Source organism: Macaca nemestrina, chromosome 3, assembly GCF_043159975.1.
Source record: "Macaca nemestrina isolate mMacNem1 chromosome 3, mMacNem.hap1, whole genome shotgun sequence".
In the NCBI taxonomy this organism is placed as follows: domain Eukaryota; kingdom Metazoa; phylum Chordata; class Mammalia; order Primates; family Cercopithecidae; genus Macaca; species Macaca nemestrina.
Window position 1 is genome coordinate 6316170 of NC_092127.1, and position 11268 is coordinate 6327437.

At 49.4% G+C, this 11268-nt stretch overlaps 1 pseudogene; it reads left to right on the forward strand.

Annotated features, from left to right (window-relative positions):
• The first annotated feature begins 2547 nt into the window (after positions 1 to 2547).
• LOC105466749 (rRNA 2'-O-methyltransferase fibrillarin-like) lies at positions 2548 to 6146 on the forward strand (annotated as a pseudogene).
• The last annotated feature ends 5122 nt before the right edge of the window (positions 6147 to 11268 follow it).

Consider the following 11268-nt stretch of genomic DNA (forward strand, 5'->3'; position numbering starts at 1 on the left):
TGTAGATATGAAGTCTCAATATGTTGTCTCAAACTGCTGGCCTCAAGTGATCCTCCTACCTTGGCTGCCTGAAGTACTGGGATTAGAGGCACGTGCTGCCGTTCCTGGCCAAAACTGTGTTTTTAATAGCAGTTGTTTCCTGATTAGTTGGCCTCACCATACCTGAATAATAATGAAACCTACATTTTAAAACATATAGTGTGATCCTATTTTATGTTTTAAAAATCTAGAAATACATGTGTTTGCATGTGTTTCAAAAATAAACGAAAATTCAGGGATAGAGATTAAAAAAATTGTTAACAGTCAGCTGGGCACATTGGCTCATGCCTGTAATCCCAGCACTTTAGAAGGCCAAGGTGGGTGGACTACTTGAGGCCAGGAGTTTGAGACCAGCCTGGGCAACATGGGAAACCCTGTCTCTACTAAAAGAAATAAAAAAATCATCTGGGCAGGTGTGGTGGCATGCGCCTGTCATCCCAGCTACTCTTGAAGCTGAGTCAGGAGAACTGCTCGAACCCGGGAAGTGGAGGTTGCAGTCAGCTGAGATTGTGCCACTGCACTCCAGCCTGGGCGACAGAGCAAGACTTTGTCCCCCACCACAAAAATAAATTGTTAACCGTAATTATGCCGAGGAAGGACATTCCAACTATTGGAAGGTGACAGGCAAAGATGACTCATTTTACTTTAGGCATTCCAGCATTCATTGAATCTTTACAGAAGCATGTGTGGCTTTTGTAAGAAAATGAAATATACAAATATATATATATATATATATTGCATTTCATTCTTTCGCTCTCCTCTCACCTCCTTCCTCTGTCACACCTGAGCTGTATACACCTGGGGCTTCTGGCGTTGTGCCCGGCAGCTCAGCTGTCTGCTCGGCCACACGTCCCCTCTGGAGGGCAGCTTTCCCTGCATCGCTTCAGACCCTCCCCATCTTCTCTAAATGTGTTGAAATACCTAGCCTGCTGAATGCACCTCTGCATCATTGGCATTGTGGGATTAGTGCTGTTTTGTTACTCGCAATCACTTGAATGGGATCTCCAGGAGAAAAGGAATATAGAATCTCAGAAGGCTGGTGATCTCTGTAGGTAGCAAGTCCCTGCACAAGAGTCAGGCATCCAGCACCTTGTCCTGTCTGAGAATGAAACAGGGCCTAGGATGGTTAGCCACAGTCAAACGGTGGGAGGAATAGGCCCAGCCCTTGACAAAGATCCTCACACTGAGATGGGTCAAGCCCTTGAAAAACAATAAATCTTTACTTGTAGGGACCACAGGGAAATTCAGTCCAGCAAACTAAACATTTGGAGTCTACCTGCCTGGAAAACAGCTGGTATCATAGCCAAGCAGTTGGTGGGGAAGTGGAGGGGGTTTCCAATACACATAGGGTCCCGTCTGATAGTGGGACAGAGGAGTGGGGCTTGCGCGATGGATAGTTTCAGGGAGCACATTCTGGGGTCAGGCAGCCTGTAAGAGAGAAGTCAGCTCAAGTTCAGGAACAGGCAGCCACTCCTAGGTAGAGGCATCATGCTCTCACCAAATGTGTGTGGAGCACCTTCCCTGAGCCTGCAGGACCAGCAGGAGCGAGCCAGTACTCACCATGGCGATGACCTGGCTGGAGCCTGGGGCAGGGCCCTGCATCCCGGACTATTCAATGCTGAGTGCCAGAGTGTGCCTCCTGTCCACAGACAGGATGCTATCGACCACAAATCACAACGATGCCACTTTACCAGTCGTGTGACTTAACTTCTCTGAGCCTCATTGTTCTTGTTTCAAAAATGAAAAGAATGAACCCCAGCTCGTGGGGTTGCTGCAGTGTTAAACGAGTAACCCCATGTACTGAGCAGCCTCTCGATCATGCAGCCAGCTCACCTGCTTGCGCTGTGGGCCCCTGAGGTGCTGGGAGGTAGATGGGCTTTCCTGTGGAGTAACCAGTTTCAGAGATTGGCTATGAGTCCTTTGGAGACTTGACTAGCTCAAACTCCTCGGAGCTCAACTGGGCCTGAGGGCAGTCTCCAGATTTGACTCAAATTATTTCAAGGAAGGGGAAAAAAGAGACATCTGAAGCCCACGAAACTTACCTTGTTGGCCAGACGTGGTGGCTCACGTTTGTAATCCCAGCACTTTGGGAGGCCAAGGCAGGCAGATCACGAGGTCAGGAGTTGGAGGGCAGCCTGGCCAACATAGTGAAATCCCATCTCTACTAAACATACAAAAACTAGCCGGGCGTGGTGGCATGCACCTGTAGTCCCAGCTACTCGGGAGGCTGAGGCAGGAGAATCGCTTGAACCTGGGAGGCGGAGCTTGCAGTGAGCCTAAACGGGGCCATTGCACTCCAGCCTGGGTGACAGAGGAAGACTCTGTTAACCTGCCACATACGTGGAGTGAGAGAGAAACAAGGATCTTCCAGGCTCCCAGGCCTTTCCGACTTTGGCAAATTCCAGCACAAATAGGGAAGGAAAACACTGAGGGCTGTCTCTGGTAAGTGAAGGTGGATAAATAATAGTGCTCCTTTATCTGGACCCTCCGATCTCAGGATTTCAAAGAATGCTAGACAAGGACCTAGTGGCAGGTAAGATTTTTCTCTATTTTCTAGATGGGTAGTTGGAGGCTCAGTTGATAGATGGGAACAGAATCAAGAATGCAGTGTAGGTCAGACGCTTTAGAGCTGAGAAGGGGTGTCATAGATGCGTGAATGCAGGGGTTTTCAAATTTAAGTGTGCATCCAAATATGTGAGATGATCTTTCAAAATGCACACTCATGGGCCTCACCCCAGGAGACTCTGATTCAGGAAATCTGGGCGTGGGTCTTGGATTTTAAACCTTAACATAGGCTTTCAGGTGCTGTGTTTATCATACTCTGAGAAACTCTGGTCTAGGGAGAGTCGGGAGGCTGTGCCTTCTGTTCGGGGATTGGGCCCGGAGTGATGAGGCACATCTCTGGGTATTTTATCCAAGGATAGAAATCTATAACAATTCTACTATCCAACTTTATCCTAGAGGGAAAGGCATGACAGAATACACACTCAAGGGGCTTAGGCACACTCAGTGTTTCTTTTTCTTTTTTCTTTTATTTGAGAAAGGGTCTCACTCTGTTGCTCAGGCTGGAATGCAGTGGCATAATCATGGCTCACTGCAGCCTGGAACTCCTGGGCTCAAGTGATCCTCCCACCTCAGCCTCCCAAGTGACTGGGTCTATGGATGTGCACCACCACGCCCAGCTAATTTTTTTCTTATTTTTTATTAGATATAGAATCTTGCTATGTTGCCCAGGCTGGTCTCAAACTCCTGGGCTCAAGCGATCCTTGGCCTTCCCACGTATTGGGATTACAGGTGTGAGCCACTGCACTCAGCCAAGACTCTTTCTATAAGGCCACATTCACAGGTCTCAGGTGCACAGATCTTTTTGGGGGACATCATTCTACCCATCACACCTCCCCCAACTCCCCACCACTATGGTCATTAGTTACTACAGCATCACTGAGAGTCAGTCTCCACTATAGCTAACCTCACAGGCAGGAACCACATGTAAACATAGGTTCTGTAACACCCAGTGCCTGGAACATATTAGGTACTCAATTTTCTTTTTTTTTCTTTTTTCTTTTTTTCTTTTTATTTTTTTGACACAGAGTTTCAGTCTTGTTGCCCAGGCTAGAGTGCAGTGGCGTGATCTCCGCTCACTGCAACCTCTGCCTCCCAGGTTCAAGCAATTCTCATGCCTCAGCCTCCCAAGTAGCTGGGATTACAGGCATGTGCCACCATGCCAGGCTAATTTTTCTATTATTAGTAGAGACAGGGTTTCTCCATTCTCCATGTTGGTCAGGCTGGTCTCAAACTTCCGACCTCAGGTGATCCGCCCACCTCTGCCTCCCAAAGTGTTGGGATTACAGATGTGAGTCACCGTGCCTGGCCGACGTACTCAATTTTCTTTTTTTTTCTTTTTTTTTTTTTTTTTGAGACGGAGTCTCGCTCTGTTGCCCAGGCTGGAGTGCAGTGGCGCGATCTCGGCTCACTGCAAGCTCCGCCTCCTGGGTCCACGCCATTCTCCTGCCTCAGCCTCCCGAGTAGCTGGGACTACAGGCACCCGCCACCTCGCCCGGCTAATTTTTTGTATTTTTAGTAGAGACGGGGTTTCACTGTGGTCTCGATCTCCTGACCTTGTGATCCGCCCGCCTCGGCCTCCCAAAGTGCTGGGATTACAGGCGTGAGCCACGTACTCAATTTTCATTCAATACATTTTGTTTCATTGATCTGCTTGTTGGATAATCCAATAGTACTACTGTTTTATTAAGTATTTGTGTAGTTTAATAAAATGCATTACTTGCATTAACAGTTATTGGATGTAGTTACTCCTAAAATTGCATAGCTACTGCAGCATTCTTTAAAAGACACACTGCACTGCATGGTGGCATAAATCACTCCTCAGCACTCCTGTTTTTAAAAATGTCTTCCACTCTTTCCCATGTGCGAAAGTCCCAGACTTGTGGAGTTGTGGATTCTGGAACTGCACAAGTCAGGGGTCACCATGAAGCCAGGTTTTAGTCCCTGTGGGGTAGCTTCGGCAGCTGAGGGGGCATTGGTGTCCGTGGCAGTTGTGGTGGGGTCAAGGAGGCTTTGGTGAGGACTGAGGTCCGGGTGGAGGTGAAGGAACAGAGGGAGGAAGTGAAGGAGGACGAAGAGGTGGTGGGGAGGAGGAAGAGGTGATGGGGGAGAGGAGGAGGCAGTAAGGGAAGAGGAAGAGGAGGTAGGGGGAGGAGGAAGAGGTGGTGGGGAGGAGGAAGAGGTGGTGGGGGAGGAGGAGGTAAAGGAAGAGGAAGAAGAGGTGGGGGAAGAGGAAGAGGTGGTGGAAGAGGAGGATGAGGTGGTGGGGGAGGAGGAAGAGGTGGTGGGGGAGGAGGAAGAGCTGGTGGGGGAGGAGGATGAGGTGATGGGGGAGGAGGAAGAGCTGGTGGGGTAGAGGAGGAGATGGGGGAGAAGGAGGAAGAGGTGTTGGGGGGAGGAGGAAGTGGTGGTGGGGGGAAGAGGAAGAGGTGGAGGAGGAGGAAGAGGTGGTGGGGGAGGAGGAGATGGGGAGGAGGGGGAAAGAGGTGGTGGGGGAGGAGGAGGAGATGGGGAGGAGGGGGAAGAGGTGGTGGGGGAGGAGGAAAAGATGGTGGGGTAGGAGGTGGTGGGGGAGGAGGAAGAGGTGGTGGGGGAAGAGGAAGAGATGGTGGGGGAGGAGGAAGAGGTGGTGGGGGGAGGAGGAAGAGCTGGTGGGGTGGAGGAGATGGGGGAGGAGGAAGAGATGGCGGGGGGAGGAGGAAGAGCTAGGGGGGTGGAGGAGATGGGGGAGGAGGAAGAGGTGGTGGGGTGGAGGAGGAGATGGGGGAGGAGGAGGAAGAGGTGGTGGAGGATTCCCTTCTGGTGGCCACCGGGGTGGTGGTGGGGTAGAGAAGGAGGAAAGCAGTCTGGGAAGAATGTGACAGTGGATCTGTATGGGCTGAGGTGTCTCACTGTGGAGGAAAGGATCAGATCATGCAGTAGTCACTGAGAATCTGGTCCCTGGAGAATCAGTTTATGGAGAGGAGAGAGTCCCCATTTCACCAGGAGATGACAGCATGGAGTCCCAAGCATGGAACCCCTTCCACATCAAGCCAGGGCCCAGGTGCTCTCCCTCGGGGCTGCCTCGGACACCACCGTCTCCCATGTCTCTGACATTGTAGGCCCAGGTGGTCTAGTCTAGGCATTGTAGGCCCAGGTGGTCTAGTCTAGGCCGTGGAGTCCTCCCACCGCTCTGGCCTTGCCTTATTAACTTGACCAAGAAGAGGACCAACATCCTTCCTGTGCTGGAGGGTGCTCGGCGGCAGCACAAGTACCACGTGCTCATGGCCGTGGTGGATGTGACTTTGGCTGGCGTGGCCCTGCCAGGGCAAACCCGGATTGTGGCCCTGAATGCCCACCCCTTCCTGCCGATTGGAGGACACTGCGATTTCCACTGAGGCCAACTGCATGGAGTCCAAGCCCAGCAGAGGCCGTGTTTGCCTGCGACATGAAAAGGGTGGAACAAGAGAACGCGAAGCCCCGAAGCAGCTGCCCTAGAGCCTCACCAGAGAGACCAGCTTGTGGTCCTGGGAGTGGACAGGCCACCCGCCAAGGCAAAGACCTGAAGTTCGGCACATTCCGGATTGCCATGAAGTGTGTCGATGGTGTGGCCACGGGAGTTTCTTTTTCTCTTCTTATTTATTTTTAGGGGTGAGGGTGGGAGGGGCTGGATTGAGGAATTCACAAGGGGAGTTTTTCTACTAAAAGACTCATCTGTCACATCTTCCAGGCCAGGCATGGTGGCTCATGCCTGGAACGCCAGCACTTTGGGAGGCTGAGGAAGGAGGATCACTTGAGGCCAGGAGTTCAGGGCCTCAATTGTTTATAAATTACCCAATACAAGCTATTTTGTTACAGCAGCAGGAACAGACCAAGACAGGACCCATTTGCACTATTTTTCACTCTTGTCCAAGGTATGTTTGCTAGTATTTATTTATTTATATATTTATTCAGATGGAGTCTGGCTGTGTTGCCCAGGCTGGAGTGCAGTGGTGCGACTTCAGCTCACTGCAACCTCCACCTCCCGAGTTCAATTGATTCTCCTGCCTCAGTCTCCCAAGTAACTGGGATTATGGGAATACACCACCATGCCCGGCTAATTTTTTGGTATTTTTGGTAGAGACAGGGTTTTGCCATGTTATCCAGGCTGGTCTCGAACTCCTGACCTCAGGTGATCCACCCTCCTCGGCCTCCCAAAGTGCTGGGATTACAGGCATGAGCCACCTCACCTGGCCTAGTATTTTATTTAGAATGTGTACATCTACCATAAATGATATTAGTCTCGTTTGGGTGTGCCCGCAGAAAGGTATTTGCCAGATGTGTTGGTGCCAGAGTTGTTCTGACATCAAGAAATGAACCGGAAAGCCTTCTTTCTTTTTCTGTGTGCGGGTGTGGTTGCAAAGCATGGACTATAGTAATAACCACTTGAGCTGGCCTCACTGAGTGTGTGCAAAGACAGCCCATGAAAAGAACAATTGGAAATACTGCTTAGGGGTGGTATTTTGCACTGGTGGACAGACCATTTTGTTCCCAGATGTTTGCAGAGCGAAACAGATTGTGTTTCTGCCTTCCCATCTGGCGTAGAGGGTCAGCGCTGCTGGCCTCATGGCTGGCTGGTCAGAATTTTGCAGGATCCTCCAGCATGCGTCCATGCCATCAGCAACACAGCCTGGAAGGTAGAGGAGATGCAGGGCGGATAGAGATGGGCCTCAATTCAATTCCTCTGAATTGCTTCATTTGCCAGGACTGAGGGAAGTGAGTGAGGCGGTGATTCAAAGGCAGCAGCATCTGTGTGTTTGAAGGCCTAAGTTGTATTGTGGAAGCACAGAGTTTCATTGTTGGCTTTAAAAATAATGTTCACAGCGGCTCTTAAAAAAGAAGAAGAAGAAGAAGGTTATAAGAGGCAAGGAGATTAGACTCTGAATCTAGTTTTCTTTATCTTTGCAGAAGAGAAGGTTTTATTTGAAAGGTTTTATCACCAGCAGGTTGACAGGCTACTGCAGTCACCAGCTCCATTTAGAACGGGACTGGAAAGTAATAAAAACCTCTTCCTATTTTATAGTTGCCCCTGTACCTGCCGGATGGACTAGACATTGTCAACTGTGGGGTGACTGGAATAAATGGAGAAAGGAATCAGAACCCCAGGTGACTTGTTACAGCCCTCTCTTTTCAGCTAGAGCCTGACAATCATTCATACTTTAACATATAACATGACAAATGTATACAAGAGAAAGCGAGGAAATGTCATGCAGTAAACACTGAACACTGTTCATTTCAATATATGGACATTTTAAACTAAATTACAGAAAGTTTTTTCCTCCTAAATTTCACCTCAGGGATTATGAATTAAATGTCATTCTGACATAGTTTTAAATGACCTCATGATGATTATCATCAGATTATCATGTGGCTGGAACAATTACAATACAATAGAAATAATTGCTTTCTGGCAGGTGGTCGGGCAGTTTCCTGATTAGATCTACAAATTCAATGTCAGCAAGCCGCCCATACACGCCCTCCCTGGCCCTCAACGAAGAATGCCCTCCTTCTCTGAGAGTCCAGCTTCTTGAAGCTTAGAGACTTTAGTAGTGAGTAACCAAGGGCCTCTGACAAAGACTCTTCTTTTTTTTTTTTTTTTTTTTCTTTTTGAGGCGGAGTCTAGCTCTGTCGCCCAGGCTGGAGTGCAGTGACACGATCTCAGCTCACTGCAAGCTCCGCCTCCTGGGTTCACGCCATTCTCCTGCCTCAGCCTCCCGAGTAGCTGGGACTACAGGCACCCACCACCACGCCTGGCTAGTTTTTTGTATTTTTCAGTAGAGACGGGGTTTCACCGTGTTAGCCAGGATGGTCTCGATCTCCTGAGCTCGTGATCCACCCGTCTCGGCCTCCCAAAGTGCTGGGATTACAGGCTTGAGCCACCGCGCCCGGCCTGACAAAGACTCTTCTACTGCCTTTCCAACATTTATAGCGCCCATGTCATATAGAACCATCTTTAGTTGCAAATGAGACTATCGGGTGAAGTGAATATTCTTAATACTGTACCAATGAAGGAACAGAGTAACAAAGTCTTGTGAATTAAAAAAAAAAAAAAAAAAAAATTCGGCCAGGTGCAGTGGCTCACGCCTCTAATCCCAGCACTTTGGAAGGCCAAGGCGGGTGCATCACCTGAGGTCAGGAGTTCGAGACCAGCCTGGCCAACATGGTGAAACCTTGTCTCTACTAAAAATACAAAAATTAGCCAGGCGTGGTGGTGTGCGCACCTGTAATCCCAGCTACTCAGGAGGCTGAGGCAGGAGAATCTCTTGAACCCAGGAAGCAGAGGTTGCATTGAGCCGAGATCATGCCATTGCAGTACAGCCTGGGCAACAAGAACAACATTCCATCTAAAAGTAAATAAATTGTCTTTAAAAAATCCCTCTCTCAGTCGATCTACAACACATAGGTGAATAATGCACTCTCCAGGCAAACACACCCTGGAAAGGTTCTGTTTTGGCTGAAGGACAGCTAGCAACCAGCCATGAGAAAGCGTGCACACACGGACAGCAGCTGCCTCGCAAAGACTGGTGAACAGGGCAATGTTCACGGGTTCGCGAATTCCAGAAGTATTCATGGAAACTCATGTTGGACACTCTTCTAGGTGCCAGGGATACAGCACAGAACAGAACAGACAGAAATGCCTGCTCTCCCGGAGCCTTTGTTCAATGGGGGATACAGATAATAAATCAGTAAGGATGTGGGGTGTTAGACAGTGGTCTGTCCTCAGGCGGGAAACTGAGGAGGGAAGGGAGGGGGGCTCTACAGGGAATGGGTGGCAGTTTTTAGCTGAGGTGTCCAGGAAAGGCCTCAAGAGAAGGCAACATTTGAATAAAGACCTGCAGGAGATGGTGGGGCAGCCATAAGGGTATCTCTCAGGAACAAAGGCCACCGAGGTTGGGGCATGTTTGGGTATTGGAGGAAGTGCGGCAAGAGAACCAAGAGAAGGAGGAAGAAGGGTCAGAGATTCAGCGAGGGTCCAGGTACCGTGGGCCTGCGAGCCTTGTATGACCTTGGGTTGAATTTCAGTAACAGAAACAGATTGAATTTCAGAAACTGTCTATTGGAGGGTTTGGAGCTGAGGAATTCCGCGATCTAATCATATCTGAATGGAGTGGCTTGACTCGAGTTGAGAAGAGACCGCAGCAGGCAAAGGTGGAAGCGGGTGACGAGCCAGGAGGATCGTGGGAGCCGGGGAGTGGGTTAGCAGAGGGTGGATTCTGGACACATTTTGAAGGCGGAACTGACAGAATTTGCTGAAGACTGGAAGTGGGAGTGAGAAAAGAGAAGTTGAAGATGAATGTATCAAATATATCTCTTAAGATATTTTATCATATATATAGATTTTGTCTGAGCAACATGAAGAATAAAGTTGCCATTTGCAAAAAAGCCCAGAGGAGCAGGGGTTTTTTTGGGAAGGATCATGGGAGGAGTTGATAGAAACGGCTATCAGGCCAGGTGTGGTGGCTCACACCTGTAATCCCAATACTTTGGGAGGCCGAGGTGGGTGGATCACCTGAGGCCAGGAGTTGGAGACTAGACTGGGCAACATACCAAGATGTTTCCCTACAGAAACATTTTTATTAAATTTATATATATGTGTATATATACATATGTGTGTGTGTGTATACGTATACACATATATATATATATATTTTTTTTTGAGACAGAGCTCTGTCACCCAGGTTGGAGTGCAGTGGCATGATCTCAGCTCACTGCAACCTCCACCCTCCAGGTTCAAGCGATTCTCCTGCTTCAGCCTCCTTAGTAGCTGGGATTACAGACACATGCCACCATGTCCAGCTAATTTTTGTATTTTTCGTAGAGAAAGGGTTTCACCATGTTGGTCAGGCTGGTCTCGAACTCCTGACCTCAGGTGATCCACCCACCTCGGCCTCCCAAAGTACTGGGATTACGAGTGTGAGCCACCGCGCCCAGCCTAAATTTATATATATTTTTAATGGAGACAGGGTTTTAACGTGTTGCCCAGGCTGGTCAAAACTCCTGGGCTCAAGTGACCCTCCTGCCTCAACCTCTCAAAGTGCTGGGATTACAGGCATGAGCTACTATGCCTGGCCTAAATTTTTTAATGTACAAAAATTAAACTAAACTTAGAAATGGATATCAGGAGTCTGGGCACTTTAGGTTTCAGATGAGTGTTAGGCAACTGAGTGGAAGGTCGGCAGCTGCGAGTTTGCAGCTGGAGTTCAGGCGGAGGCCTGGGATGGAGGTGTAAATTCCAGTCGTCAGCGTGGAGATGGTATTGAAAGCGATCAGACCGGTGACATCGATGAGGGAATCGAGGAATCTGTAGCCCTTGCTTAGGGAATGATAAAGGGAGGGGCAGAAGAGTGAAGGAGACCAAGAAAGGGGCTGCCAGGAGAGTCAGGCGGTGGTAGGCGAGCATGGTGTCCCGGGGCCGAGTTTCTTCCAGGAGGAGAGGGAGACAGCTAGTCGGAAGCCCGCGCAAAGTCAGGGAGAACCACACCTGGAAATTGGCCACTGGACTCAACAACACGGAGGACTTTGGTGGCCCGAGTAGACCAGAGGAAGGGATGCATAAACCCAAATAGAGAGGCAGAGGAAAGGCTCCTGTGCCCCGGCCTGTTGTCTTGGATGTGTCCACATCAGCCTGCTCCTGAAACACAGCTGCAC